This window comes from Triticum dicoccoides, chromosome 5B (genome assembly GCF_002162155.2).
Source record: "Triticum dicoccoides isolate Atlit2015 ecotype Zavitan chromosome 5B, WEW_v2.0, whole genome shotgun sequence".
NCBI lineage: Eukaryota > Viridiplantae > Streptophyta > Magnoliopsida > Poales > Poaceae > Triticum > Triticum dicoccoides.
The window spans coordinates 12,424,460-12,440,889 of record NC_041389.1 but is presented as its reverse complement, the minus strand read 5'-3'; positions in this window follow the sequence as shown (position 1 = coordinate 12,440,889).

Genomic DNA, 16,430 nt, shown 5'->3' with positions numbered 1-16,430 from the left:
TATCAAAATATAAGACATTTTTGCAGTTCAATTTGAAGTGCAAAGACGGCTTATATTTTGGTACGGAATGGGTATATATTACAAACACATCAGCATGGGATTCATGTTCCGAGCGATGTTTTGTTGTTTTGTTAATTTGCACTCATGACTTCACTCAACAAACACAGCAGCAAGGGAAGGTAGTTTCTGAAACCTACATATGAGTTGTGAGCAACAACTCTTTGAGAGTTCGACCAGGGACTGAACACGTCCAACAATCCTAAGTCATGAATGAGATGTAATGGATGAACTACAGATGAACACGAAGAACTACCCAGGTTCAGGCCACCTTCTTGGTGTAATATCCTACTCCTGCTTTGTTTTGTATTGCAATGATAGAGAACTACAATGTGTCTGTTACAAGGTGAAAAGATCGACCCCACCCGAGCCTTCGGTCCCTTCTATTTATAGTGTCGAGGGAGGCCTTGCCGGAGGTTCTGATTGGCCAAATATACATGGAGTAGGCTAGTATAGCCTGTACCATGGTGGTATGGTCGCCCATGGCATACTTGTACGTGTCATGATGACGTCCTCCCCGGGGCAGCGTGTTACCCCCCGGATACTTACTTGCCTTCTTCGGTACACGTCGGACGACAGGTGGTACCACCACTGTAGTGGTGTAAGCAATAGGTGAATCTCACTGTAGTCGACGTGGATGCCTTGGTCCGCACGGATCCTCCCGGAGCCCATGCACAAGGGCTAGTCATTCACCCTTCCCCCCCTTCCTGGCGTAGGCAGTAGTGTCCCTTGGTATGGGCCATTGCACCACCTCCGAAGTCAAGACCCGCTTCTCCTGAATGGGCAAGCGAGGTGTCAACAGACTACAGTCTACAGTCGTCAGAGACAATTGGGAAACAATAGAATACATTGTACACGAGGATGAAAGGCAGCCTTCTAATCAAGTTACTGTAGTTAACAATGCATTTTTTTTAATATAGCCTGGCAATGAAAATATTAAAGCCTTGGCATAACAAGTGTGTGAAACCTTTAGAATATCAATCGTGACTATTTTTATGGCCAAATAACAAAAATGAATCTGAAGTACACATTCATATCTGAGAGATGAAAGAAATACTATTTCTGTATTAAAATATAAGACGTTCTTGCAGTTCAATTTGAAGTAGTAAAGAAATACTACCTCGGTATCAAAATATAAGACATTTTTGCAGTTTAATTTGAAGTAGTAAAGAAATGTCACTTCTCTGCTACTCCTCGATGAAAGAAATACTACCTCTGTGATACGGGACACCACGGAAATGATCTTTCACAGTGCCAAAGAACTCACAAGGACCAGCAACTATCTCTTTGAAATGGCAAAGAACAAGTGGAAAGACTCTCAAATATATTGTAGCAGATAACTAGCTTGGTGAAAGGATCGAGAAGAGGTGTCTAGAGGGGGGTGATTAGACCCTCAACAAATAAAGGTGACATTTTTCAAGTTTTTCAAGTTGAGGTGGTAGATTAACACAATTTTAAGCATACACAATACAATTCAAGCAAGCATGCAAAGAGTATATGAGCAGCGTAAAGTAAAGCATGCAACTTGCAAGAAAGTAAAGGAATGAGATTGGAGTGTGCAAACGCAATTGGAGACACGGAGATTTTTGGCGTGGTTCCGACATGTGGTGCTATCGTACATCCACGTTGGTGGAGACTTCAACCCACGAAGGGTAACGTTTGCGCGAGTCCATGGAGGGCTCCACCCACGAAGGGTCAACTAAGAAGCAACCTTGCCTATCCCACCATGGCCATCGCCCACGAAGGACTTAGCCTCACTAGGGTAGATCTTCACGAAGTAGACGATCTTCTTGCCCTTACAAACTTCTTTGTTCAACTCCACAATCTTGGCAGAGGCTCCCAAGTGACACCTAACCAATCTAAGAGACACCACTCTCCAAAAGGTAATAGATGGTGTGTTGATGATGAACTCCTTGCTCTTGTGGTTCAAATGATAGTCTCCCCAACACTCAACTCTCTCTCACAGATTTGGCTATGGTGGAAAGATGATTTGAGTGGAAAGCAACTTGGGGAAGGCTAGAGATCAAGATTCTTGTGGTTGGAATGGAATATCTTGGTCTCAACACATGAGTAGGTGGTTCTCTCTCAGAAAAAGAATGCTGGAAGTGTAGGCACGTTCTGATGGCTCTCCTCTCGAATGAAGAATGGGTGGAGGGGTATATATAGCCTCCACACAAAATCTAGCCGTTACACACAGATTCCCAAACTCGGTGGGACCGAATGGTAAAACTCGGTCAGACCGATTCGGGTCAAAATGTGAACGTTAGAGTTTTCGGTGGGACCAACAAGGTCAACTTGATGGGACCGATGTGCAGTGGTTAGGGTAAAACCTCAACTCGGTTTGACCGATTACTCAAACTCGGTGGGACCGATTTTGGTAACAAGCAAAATGAGTGTTGGTCAAGCAAACTCGGTGGGACCGACTGAACAAACTCAGTGAGACTGAAATTGTTTCAGTAGATCACAGAGAATTTGCAAGCCCATCTCAGTGAGACCGAAATCCCATTGGTGAGACGAACATATTAGGGTTTGGTAGTGGCTGTAACAGATGAACTCGGTGGCGCCGGATAGATCAAATCGATGGGGCCAAGTTTGACTTTTAGGTTTAGGACATATGTGAAAGTGGCTGAGGGTTTTGGAGCATATCATTAAGCACTTTGAGCAAGCAAGCCATTAAGCAACACCTTATCCCCTTTTAATAGTATTGGCTTTCCTATGGACTCAATGTGATCTTGGATCACTAAAATGAAAATGTAGGGTCTTGAGCTTTTGCCAATATTTGTCCTTAGCATCTTGAAGGGGTTCTACATCCTCTTGTCCATGTCCATGCCACTCCAATGTTGAACTTATCTGAAATATACTAGGTAGAAGTATTAGTCCAACAAGAGATATGTTGACATAAATTACCAAAATCACCCAGGGAGCACTTGTGCTTTCAATCTCCCCCTTTTTGGTAATTGATGACAACATACATCAAAACTTTAGATAAAGATAGAAGGAAATAGCAAGTAAAGCTTTGGAAAGACATGCAACGTGCATTAGCTCCCCCTACATGTATGCAATCATGTGATGATAGATCATAAAAGTATGAGAATGCATAAGAATGACAAAGCAAACAATGAGTTACATGTATCTTGGCTATATGCATCAGAGAAAATGGTGTAGATGCTGGAAATATACCTCCATGTGTATGAATTTCTCTTGCGAACAATATGTACCACAACAAGAGGCCTTCATGCACATGAGTGTGATGCATATACTTGCCTTGTGGTCTTGAGCTAGCTTTGAAAGAGCTGTACCTGGGTAAACAAGGTTAGATAACACAAGAACATCTACTAGACAGAGCAAGAACAGGAGATCACAAGAATACCAAGACTAGGAAGACATGTGGAGAGTGAGCACTAGGTACTCTATTTGGATATTGACATGTCCCCAAGAATAAATATATGTAATGAATTCCAAAGATTTTCTTCCCTTAGGACTGAGCTCTCTCCCCTTGAATTTGATATGGGATAATGGGAGAAGATAGGGAAAGAAAATCAGAGCAAACAAGAAAATAACCAGAGCAAGATAGAATTATAACATATACTATCATGTGTTTCCCCTCTTGAAGACATGAAACAAATATCCTCTTAAGAATGGAAGCATCAGGAGAAGCTTTAGGAGTGCATTCTCTCTTATGTGATAAGCTTTGATGTGCTCCCCCCCTTTGGCATCAATTTCCAAGAAGGGACTTCTGGAGCATGAGTCAAGTGGGTTTGGTCCTTGAGTCACATTACAAAGCCACATGTAATATGGGATGCTGGTAGAGGACAAGTATCATTGGGTGGAGCTGGGACAAATATGCAGGATGCAAGTGACACAGTTTTTATCTCAGTGTTGAAATTGGTAGCACCGAGTTGTTATGTTCGGTGGCACCGAGATGGTTCGGTTTGAACAAGGTAAACAAACCGGTGAGGCCGAGTTCAATACAGAGAAAATACTTGTCACCTCAGCTCACTTAGGCAATTAAGATCTCACAAGGATATGCAAGGAATTAACTGAAGGATTTGCAATGAATTGGATGCAGGGAAATGCAGAAAATAACAAGAAAAGAAAGAAATCTAGATGAAGTTTTTTTTTGAAAGGGGAACTAGCATGCATGAGACAAATGCAAGAGGACAAAGAAACAACATAGAACTTCATCTAGAAATGGTCGGCGACAAAGTCACCTATGTTAGAGTATATTGACTTAGGAGTCAAGTGAAGACACTTGATCATAGGTCATACTCATCGTTTAAGCTTAAAATGGGGTTGCCATTTTTTGTTTAAGCATTTTGATGTATTCACATCTTGTTGAGTTGCCTTGACCCATGTCTTGGGGTAAAGCTTCTCTAAGATGGAATGATATACCTTGGATGGTGGTGTTGAACTTGGTCATGTAGTTGAACTTGTGTAGGGTGCTCAAGCTGATGTAGGTCATCAAGAGTTGAGAGCACCACTTGTAGTTGAAGTCCATCTTCCTACATGGGTTAGTATTGCAAGGAAGAGCAATTGTGTATCCAAAGTGACAATCATGGAATTTGAATACCAATTGAAAATTGTATAAGGAATTTGTCAAAGGATATATTGAATGGATCGTGCTTCCTTGTCTTCATCCACCATTTTTGTAGAGACTTGGAGATGTAGAGATCGCTTAGAATGTGATTGAGTTGCAATCTCATAGAGTTGGGTTTGTCCAAGTACCTATAAGGGTTAGATAGCATGCAAGTGTACAAGAATATCCAAGACACATGATCATCATGAGAGAACTACCAAGGATTAGTCATAGTAAGGCTCATGCCTTGCATGCATCCACATGGAGTTTCTACTCCAAATTTGAAGCATCAATGATGTTCAATTCACCTCTCAACTTGCAAAACACTTTCTCATCAAGTGGTTTGGTGAATATATCCACCAATTGCTCATCAGTACGAACATGCTTAAGTTTGATATCTCCCTTAGCAACATGATCTCGAATGAAATGATGACGAATTCAATATGCTTAGTTCGAGAATGTTGCACGGGATTATGAGCAATCTTAATAGCACTCTCAATGCCGCAAAGTAATGGAACATGTTTCACATATATCCCATAATCTTTAAGAGTTTGGGTCATCCAAAGTAATTGAGCACAACATGAACCAGCGGCAATGTATTCCGCTTCGACAGTGGATAAGGATACCGACTTTTGTTTCTTGGAGGACCAAGACACAAGAGATCTACCAAGAAATTGACAAGTACCCGAAGTGGACTTTCTATCAACCTTGTGACCGGCATAGTCCGAATCGGAGTAGCCAACAAGATTAAAAGAAGACCTCTTAGGATACCAAATGCCAAAATTTGTTGTATGTATTAAGTATCTCACTATCCTTTTCACAGCCTTAAGATGACACTCTTTGGGGGCCGCTTGATATCGTGCACACATGCACACACTTAGCATGATATCGGGACGGGAGGCACATAGATATAACAATGAACCAATCATAGAGCGGTAAACCTTTTGGTCAACCGGTTCGCCATCCTTTGTCAAGTCAAGATGTCCACTAGTAGGCATGGGGGTATTCATACCTTTTCATTCTTGCACATTGAACTTCTTGAATAAGTCCTTGGTATACTTGGTTTGAGAGATAAAGGTTCCCTCCTTAGTTTGCTTGATTTGCAAACCAAGAAAGAACTTGAGTTCACTCATCATAGGCATCTCAAACTTCTCCGACATAAGCTTTCCAAACTTTTCACTAAAATGAGGGTTAGTTGAACCAAATATGATATCATCAACATAAATTTGGCACACAAATAATTCTCCATTAACCCTTTTAGTAAAGAGTGTAGAATCAATTTTACCAATTTCAAACCCTTTTTCAAGAAAAAACTTAGTCAAGCATTTATACCAAGCTCTAGGAGCTTGGTTAAGACCATAAAGAGCTTTGTGAAGTTTATAAACATGGTCGGTGTCGGTGTCAAAACCGGCGGATCTCGGGTAGGGGATCCCGAACTATGCGTCTAGGTAGATGGTAACAGGAGACAAGGGACATGATGTTTTTACCCAGGTTCGGGCCCTCTTGATGGAGGTAAAACCCTACTCCTGCTTGATTAATATTGATGATATGGGTAGTACAAGAGTTGATCTACCACGAGATCAGAGAGGCTAAACCCTAGAAGCTAGCCTATGGTATGATTGTTGTTCGTCCTACGGACTAAAACTCTCCAGTTTATATAGACACCGGAGAGGGCTAGGGTTACACAGAGTCGGTTACAATGGGAGGAGATCTTCATATCATATCGCCAAGCTTGCCTTCCACGCCAAGGAAAGTCCTATCCGGACACGGGACGAAGTCTTCAATCTTGTATCTTCATAGTCCGGGAGTCCGGCCAAAGGTCATAGTCCGGCCATCCGGACACCCCCTAATCCAGGACTCCCTCAGTAGCCCCTGAACCAGGCTTCAATGACGACGAGTCCGGTGCGCAAATTGTCTTCGGCATTGCAAGGCGGGTTCCTCCTCTGAATACTTCATAGAAGATGTTGAACACAAGGATAATGTCCGGCTCTGCAAAATAAGTTCCACATACCACCGTAGAGAGAATAATATCTGCACAAATCTAATCTGCTGACGTATTCCGCAGCATGACATCACGCCACGGCCAAGCCTTTATTCGAATCGTTTTACTGTTCCACCTCAGCGCATTTAGCGAGGCGGTTTCCTTGGCACGTCTTGTCAAAGTAGAGATCGTGCCCCCTTATTCCGGGATTCTCATCAATACAAGCGTGGGTAACCCAACCGTGCCTTTGGTACAACTCCCTAATTGAAAGCGAGTCCCAAACGGTTACGGGGAGGGCTCTTGGTATTCAACCTCTTTATAAAGAGACCAAGGCTCGACTCATTTCTTTTCAATTCAATCGAATCCGCCCCTCGCCTCGAGTTCCAACACCCAAAGCTCCTAGTTTTAGGCGCTTCGGACCTTCGATGATGTCCGGATCCGACCTTCAAGGCCGGTGGATGCCTTCCTCCGTTACGGAAGAAGACGTGCGAAAACTGAGAGATGCCAGGTATCTAACCGGCGAAATCTCGCATAGGCTGCCTGCTCAAGGGTAGGCCATTCCCACTCCCCAGCCCGGTGAGAGCGTGGTGTTCGCATCTCACTTCCTTCGGGGGCTAGGCTTCCCGATTGATCCCTTCATGAGGGGGCTTATGTTTTATTACGGGCTAGAATTTCACAACTTAGCTCCAGAGTCCATCCTCCAAATCTCATCGTTCATTGTCATGTGTGAGGCCTTCCTCCATATTACTCCTCACTTCGGATTGTGGCTTAGAACCTTCAAGGTAGAACCGAAGATGATCGAGGGGCAGCACGCTGAGTGCGGAGGAGCTATCATAAGCAAGATGGTCGACGCTCCATGGCCCGAGGGCTCTTTCCAAGAGGAGTTCGGCTTATGGCAACGGGACTGGTTTTACATCACAGCCCCCAGGGGCACTACATGGGTGGCGCCACCTGCTTTTCGCTCGAGTCCCCCACCATGGCTAGCGTCATGGGTCAATGAAGGGCTTATCTGGGGCCGTCCAAAGACGTGCCCTTGCTGCAGGGCCGCATTCGAGATCTCCTAGAAAGAGATATCAACTTGACTGTAGTGGCGCAAGTTATGCTGATTCGCCGCATGCTTCCCTACAAACGTCGCCCTCTCCGCCTGTGGGAATTTAGTCCGGAGGGACCGTGAGTCCTCCAACACTTTATGGGCACGACGCTCGTGGAAATGTACAAATTGTTCTTCGGATCACAAGCAAGGTGTCCGGACTTGTCCGAGGACGCAGGTCTGAGCTGCAATCGCCCGGATGCCCAAGTAAGTTGCCCCGTATTTGGACACGCCATCCGTATTTTTATCATAAAATTGCCCTTGACAGAGCTATCCTTTGAACAGGAGTGGATAGCGAAAGCAAAGCTTATCAGGTGTCCAGCCCCCCTGCCTGAGACCACACCGGATCCTGTGTTAACCAGGATGCTGGAGATTGCGCCTATGGCAGAAGGCGAAGAGGGGAGCCAAGGAGCTACCACCTCCGCGAAGGAGGCTGTCAGAAAAGGAGGAATCGAGAATTCCCCCAACCAGGGGGAAAAAAGGACTGCCTCTGAAGACCCGGAGGGGATGGCCTCAAAACGGGGGAATAAATCTTCGCCAGAGGATCCGGCACCGGAGAATGCCCCGGCCGCATTATGCTCCGAAGGGGATCAGCTCTCCACCGAGCCATAAGTAAAGAGAGGGGTTCCAAAATGAGTGACATCCCTATTTTATTTCTGAGGAAGATAACTAAAATATTACCTTGCAATTCAGATCTCAACCCTTCTCAGCAGAGCTCATCCTCAGGGGATCTTAGTCTGAAGATGATGGAGAGCGAAATGCCTCCCCTAGCTGCACCGTCTTACGAGGCAGGCGGCCCTGAGGTGTCGTCTTGGAGGGTTTTTCCAAGTCCGGACCCTGAAAAAGGTCGTCAGGCTAGTCCGGCACCCTCTGGTATGCGGTCGGAGGGGCTGAAGGATCTGCTCGGGCGAGCGTCTATCTCAGAAGAACACCGTATGTTGACGAACACGGTGATTGGAAGGATTTCATCTGTGGAAAGCGGATTGTACAAGGCCACTAGGAGTTTACTGACAGGCTTTGAGGTGCGTGAAAAGGTGTACCTTTTGGTAGAGCCGCATATATAAAATGCGCCCTGTATAAATAGTAGCCCCTGAGACTCTATGTGTTGTCAAAAGTGACGGCGCACAGAGGATCATAACCCCAGGTATAATATGTCACCTTTTTTATGAAGGTGGCGAGGCGTTCGGTGGCTAGCCGGATTGATGAATCTGCCGAGCTAAAGCGGCAACTTGACGTAGCATACGCCGACATCGCGCTTGTAAATAAGCGGCTAGACGAGGCACAAGGTATGTTCCAAAGACATCTGATAAGAGGAGTTCGATGCTCGTGCCTTATAAGATATGTGCGTAATGTAGATGGTGCTACTGCCATGGAGAACCTTCGGGCGGAACTTGCTCGAGCCAAGGAGCAAGCAAGGAAAAGTGATGCGGCTGCCGTTAAGGCGGCTGAAGAGCTAAAAGCCGAACAGGCTGCTCACTGCCAGAGCAAGAAAGTAATAGCCGAGATGGCTATAAAATTGAAGGATGTTGCCGACTGCTGTAAATTTCTTGAACAAGAAGATAGGGCGGCTTAGAAGGACCTTGAAAAGATCACTGCCGAGGCCAAGGATACTCGCTCTGTAATGAGAGCTATGAAGGAGGAGCTATGTCAGGCCGGAGATATCATAGCTGGAAAGCCCTATATGCTGCGGATGAAGTTCGGGGATCCTAAGTATGCTCCGTTAGACCGGCAATGGAGTGCGGAGAACGCTTATCTAGATTTGGCAGCGAGTGCGGCAGACGCGACCGAACACTTCCGGGGTCGAGGTGACCATGAATTGGAAGAACTTTTTTGGTCACAGTTCCACAATCCAGAATGCCCACTTTCGGTATCCGACCGTTTGGCCGCCTGGGCATAGCTGAACAGGTTATCCGGACTCGCCATGAGGTATGTTGCGAGTCGTCTGTGGCCGGAAGAGCCAGAGCCGAAGAGTTATTTTAGCTTGGTGCAGCAGTTCCTTGGTTCGGTGCCGCATGTTGATGCAATGAAGAGGTCGACATGCATAGAGGGTGCACAGATGGCTCTTGCCCGTGTCAAAACATACTGGGCGGATATGAAGGCCAGTGTTGTTGCATCCCGGGATTTGGACGAAAGCCGAGTACCTGCCAAGCATGACTTTGAGGAAGTTCTTCAGGGCGCTCGTTTAATAGAAGCGTAGTGCTCGAAGGTTGTTGTGTTCGAATAGCATATGCTATTGTAAAACAAATATTTTGATAGAATATAAAAGCTTTTTATACTTGTGCTTGCAAGAATTATAATGCCTCCTGTGCGGCCGTTAATGTATATGTGTATATAACCTGAAAGATGGCAGTCGTTGGCTTCAGCCCCCACGCATATAATGCGGGGGTGTTCATGAAAAGGCGCCTTTTCACACTTAATCCAACGTCTTGGTCCTATAAAGGAGGTGATAGCGCAGTGAACTAGGCAACCGGACTATAATGCTTTATCACTTTCACTTAGCCATAGGAGTTTGATAGTGGGGCTACTGAATAGCCCCTAGGGGCACCGCGCTCGCCCGATTTCAGGGCGCGTGTAAGCCTGACTGGGAAGCGGCCCTTCGTTAATGCGGAGGAATCCTAAAGATTCCGAAAGTCATCGAGTGGTTGACCAGTCTCTCGCTATATCATGACAGTCAGTTTTCGGCTTTCTCTACTGAGGTGCTCGCCTGGCCGAACCGGGGCACAATCGCAGTAGTTCTCCTGGTGCCGCCTTAGCCGATAGAGCGGAACGTAAGGCAGCAAAACACAGGAGCCGGGCAAACCCAACATTTGACCAAAGACATGATTCGGAGCTGATGCATATAAGGCCAAACTCGCGACGCCGAACACTCCCTAAGGTATTCGGTCTTTATGAAAATGGGCCGAACAAAAGCCCTTGGTAAGAAGCCCCTGGTGCTCAGGAACGTGCAAAATTCTGGCATGGCCACATGCCAAGATGCCAGCCTCCTCCTCGGTTATAGTGAAAACCGGGGGATGTTATCAACAAGAGACAGTAAAAGAGGTTTACACAGGGTCTTAATCTGAAAAGAATCCTTAAAACGGGTCCCTACTGCACGTCTGCGCCTGTGTCTCCGTTGTGCCGTATCCTGGACGGGCGTAGCACGGTGTTCGTCTGCGAAAGAGAGGAACTTAGTGAAAAATAATCGTGCGAGAAATCTATATTAAAACAAAAAAATATAATACAAAGACATGAGTAAAATTGAGCCGTATTGTCTCCTGGTGTAAACACGCGGAGCCCCTTGTACAGGGTTATGCGGCTATTAAGCCTTTGTATGTTTACGCCGGACTCGTCGAGCCGTGTCCGTGGTAGTAGGCCTGGATTAGTGTGCGGCTGTCAAGGCGGCCGCACCATTACCCGTACTTCGGGGATCAATTGGTATTTCCCTTTAATGAGATGATGCCTCGTGGACCGGGCATTTTGAGTGTAAGGGATGCATAATGCGGTATTGCGTTAAAGCGGGCGAAAGCTTCGCGTCCCAGTAGCGCTTGATAGCGACTTATGAATGGGGCGATGTGGAAGGTTAGCTTTTCGCTTCGGAAGTTGTCAGGTGAGCCGAACATGACTTCTAACGAAAGGGAACCCATACTCTGGGTATCTGGGCCCGGTGTGACTCCTTGAATGGAAGTGTTGCCATGGCGAATTATTGCTGGGTTTACCCCCAGTTTGCGGATTGTGTCCTGATATAACAGGTTTAGGTCACTACCGCCGTCCATTAGGACTTGTGTAAATTGGAGTCAGTCAATAATCGGATCCAAGACCAAGGCAGTCCAGCATGCGTTCCGGATACCTCTGGAGTAATCTTGATGATCGAAGGTGATTGGCTGTAACAACCAGTGGCGGGGCTCCTCTGGGGCAGGCCGTATGGCGCGTATCTTCGCAGGCGCCATTCTGTTTTTCGCTTTTGTCACCTGAAGTGAATTTACTGTTTTGACTTCTTGTGGGAACTTCTTTTGTTCTCCGGTGTTTTGCTTGTGGGGTGCGTCGTCATCCTCGCTTGGTGTGTTGAGCCCCTTGTGTTCGGCGTTGAGTTTGCCGGACTGCTTGAAGACCCAACAATCTCTGTGGGTGTGGTTTGCAGGTCTCCCAGGAGTACTATGGATTTGACATATTTTGTCCAAGATTTTGTTGAGGTTAGATAGCTCATCCCTGTCATCTTTGGGGGGCGGCTTTTTCTGATTTTGCTGAGAGCTTTTGAATCCAGCGTTGACTGCCGTGCTCATCGGGCTTTTATCCTTGATCCGGTGCTGTTCTTTGTTACAGCGCGGTTTCCTGTTTCCATCTCTGAGTTCGGATGTACTTGGGTCGCTTGGTGCTGCTTCTTGCCAACCAGCTATCCTCTCCTGCGCAAAAGCGGGTTGAGGGAGTCCTGGACTAGGGGGTGTCCGGATAGCCGAACTATCATCATCGGCCGGACTCCAAAACTATGAAGATACAAGATTGAAGACTTCGTCCCGTGTCCGGATGGGACTTTCCTTGGCGTGGAAGGCAAGCTTGGCGATACGGATATGTAGATCTCCTACCATTGTAACCGACTCTGTGTAACCCTAGCCCTCTCCGGTGTCTATATAAACCGGATGGCTTTAGTCCGTAGGACGAACAACAATCATACCATAGGCTAGCTTCTAGGGTTTAGCCTCCTTGATCTCGTGGTAGATCTACTCTTGTAACACACATCATCAATATTAATCAAGCAGGACGTAGGGTTTTACCTCCATCAAGAGGGCCCGAACCTGGGTAAAACATCGTGTCCCTTGTCTCCTGTTACCATCCGCCTAGACGCACAGTTCAGGACCCCCTACCCGAGGTCCGCCGGTTTTGACACCGACATTGGTGCTTTCATTGAGAGTTCCTCTGTGTCGTCACCGATAGGCTCGATGGCTTCTTCGATCATCATCAACGACGCAGTCCAGGGTGAGACCTTCCTCCCCGGACAGATCTTCGTATTCGGCGGCTTTGCACTGCGGGCCAATTCGCTTGGCCATCTGGAGTAGATCGAAAGCTACGCCCCTGGCCGTCAGGTCAGATTTGGAAGTTTGAACTTCACGGCTGATATCCGCGGGGACTTGATCTTCGATGGATTCGAGCCACAGCCAAGCGCGCCGCACTGTCACGATGGGCATGATTTAGCTTTGCAGCCGGACAGTACCCTGGAGGCCGCACTCGAGTATGCTCCAATCTTCAATTCGGAGCCGACTGCGCAGATCGAGGATGGATGGCTAGACACCGCCTCGGGGGCTGCAACCTCTACGGCGATAGAGCCGAACACTAACCTTGTCCCTCATGAAGCTCGTGACTCCGAGGTGCCGGACTCCTTGCCGGACTCCGAACCTCCCGCGCCCCCTCCAATCGAATCCGATTGGGCCCCGGTCATGGAGTTCACCGCTGCGGACATCTTTCAACACTCACCTTTTGGCGACATCTTGAGTTTGCTGAAGTATCTCTCGTTATCAGGAGAGCCCTGGCCGGACTGTGGTCAGGACGGTTGGGATGCGGACGACGAAGAAATTCAAAGCCCACCCACCACCCACTTAGTAGCCACTGTCGACGATCTAACCGACATGCTAGACTACGACTCCGAAGACATTGACGGTATGGACGACGATGCCGGAGACGACCAAGAACCAGCGCCTACCGGGCACTGGAAAGCCACCTCATCATATGACATATACATGGTGGATATCCCAAAGGATGGGAATGGCGAAGGAACAACGGAGGATGACCCCTCCAAGAAACAGCCCAAGCGCCAGCGTCAGCGGCGCCGCTCTAAATCCCGCCACAACAAGAATGAAGATTCCGGCACTGGAGATAATAACACCCAGACAGTGCCGAAGACAACCCACTCCAGCAAGATTCAGCACAGGAGGACAGAGACGCCAGCCCTCATGAGAGAGCGGCAGAAGAAGAGGTAGAGGATTATATGCCTCCCTCCGAAGACGAGGCAAGCCTCGACGACGACGAATTCATCGTGCCTGAGGATCCCGTCGAACAAGAGCGTTTTAAACGCAGGCTTATGGCCACGGCAAACAGCCTCAAGAAAAACTAGCAACAACTTAGAGCTGATCAAGATCTGCTAGCCGACAGATGGACTGAAGTCCTCGCGGCCGAAGAGCATGAGCTCGAACGCCCCTCCAAAAGCTACGCTAAACGCAAGCTGCTCCCCCGATTAGAGGAGGAGGCGTATGAACCTGCATCACCAGCAGACAATACGGCTGACCGACCACCCCGTGGTCGCGACAGAGAGCCCCCTAGGCCCTTCACTAGAACCGTACCCTGGCATCGCTCGAAAAGCAGAAGGCCACAGGGGAACGCTCCGAACTTGTGAGACATATTGGAGGATAAGGCAAGACAATCAAGATCGATCTATGGATTGCGTGGGCGCCCCATGATACGTGACGACAACCGTCGCGCCGGACACAGTAAGTCCGGCCGGGCCGAACAAAATAGACAAAGCTCTTTTGAGCTCCGTCGTGATATCGCCCAGTACAGAGGCGCCGCACACCCACTATGCTTCACAGATGAAGTAATGGATCATCAAATCCCTGAAGGGTTTAAACCCGTGAATATTGAATCTTACGATGGCACAACAGACCCCGTGGTTTGGATCTAAGACTATCTCCTTCACATCCACATGGCCCGCGGTGACGATCTTCACGCCATCAAATATCTCCCCCTCAAGCTTAAAGGACCAGCCCAGCATTGGCTTAACAGCTTGCCAGCAGAGTCAATTGGGAGTTGGGAAGACCTGGAAGCCGCATTCCTCGACAACTTCTAGGGCACGTATGTGCGACCACCAGACGCTGACGACCTAAGCCATATAATTCAGCAGCCAGACGAATCGGCCAGACAATTCTGGACACGGTTCTTAACCAAGAAAAACCAAATCGTCGACTGTCTGGATGCGGAGGCCCTCGCGGCCTTCAAACATAACATCTGCGACGAGTGGCTTGCCCGGCACCTAGGACAGGAAAAGCCGAAATCCATGGCCGCCCTCACATCACTCATGACCCGCTTCGCGCGGGTGAGGACAGCTGGCTAGCACGCAGCAACAACCTCAGAAAAAATTCTGGCAGTCCGAATATCAAGGACCGTAATGGCAGGTCATGTTGCAACAAAAACAAACGCCGCATTAACGGCGATAATAGTGAAGATACAGCAGGCAATGCCGGATTCAGAGGCTCTAAACCCGGTCAGCGGAAAAAGCCATTCAAAAGAACTACTCCGGGTCCGTCCAATTTGGACCGAATACTCGACTGCTCGTGCCAGATACACGGCACCCCCGAAAAGCCAGCCAACTACACCAACAGGGACTGTTGGGTATTCAAGCAGGCAGGCAAGTTAATTACCGAAAACAATGACAAGGGGCTGCATAGCGATGATGAGGAAGAGACCCGACCGCCGAACAATAGAGGACAAAAGGGTTTCCCCCCACAGGTGCGGACGGTGAACATGATATACGCAACGCACATACCCAAAAGGGAGCGGAAGCGTGCACTCAGGGATGTATACGCGATGGAGCCAGTTGCCCCAAAGTTCAATCCATGGTCCTCCTGCCCGATCACTTTTGACCGAAGGGACCACCCCACCAGCATCCGCCACGGCGAATTCGCCGCATTGGTTTTAGACCCAATCGTCGATGGATTTCACCTCACCAGAGTCCTGATGGACGGCGGCAGCAGCCTGAATCTGCTTTATCAGGATATAGTGCACAAAATGGGCATAGACCCCTCAGGATTCAACCTACCAAGACGACCTTTAAAGGCGTCATACCAGGTGTAGAAGCCAATTGTACAGGCTCAGTTACACTGGAAGTGGTCTTCGGATCCCCGAATAACTTCCGAAGCGAGGAGTTAATCTTCGACATAGTTCCGTTCTGCAGCGGCTATCATGCTCTGCTCGGACGTACCACATTCGCAAAGTTCAACGTGGTGCCGCACTACGCATACCTCAAGCTCAAGATGCCAGGCCCTCGAGGAGTCATCACGGTCAACGAAAACACTGAACGCTCTCTCTGAACGAAGGAACATACAACGGCTCTCGCGGCAGAAGTACAGTGCAGCCTCTTAAGGCAATTCTCGAGTCCGGCCGTTAAGCGACTGGACACGGCTAAACGTGCCCGGAGTAACATACAAGAAGACCACCTGGCATGTTTCGAGCACGCGTAGCAGTGTGGCCCCAACCCCAGCCCCTGCAAAACGTCAAGACAGGTCCTTCGCGTACACCATTACACTCTGAAGATACCATGGGCATGGGGAGAGGGGCACAACCACGATAGGCCCAGAATGCGGCTCAACCACACCAGGGGCTCTCAAGTGTGTCGTTCTTTTTTTTCCTTTTTCTTTTTATTTTTTACCCACAGGACTCCGTTCGTCAGAGGCCCTGTCCGGCAGCAGACCTGCCGAACTCACGATGCAACAGCCAGGGAAGGAGAAAGGCTACAATGAATATCCAGGTGGTCTCCATTACGAGCATTAAATCTGTTTTATGCACCATTCCGCAGCCTACCCCTGGAGGGGGACATGTTTAATAGTCCCACCCCTTGCTTATCGCACCATTTGTATCGTTCTGCATTTACAACAGTTTTTCTTGAATAAGTAATGCAGCACCTTTTTGCTTCCAATTGCATTTCTTTCTTATCATATGTTCATTTATGACATGTTGCATCCGTACATTTTGGTACGGCTAAATAC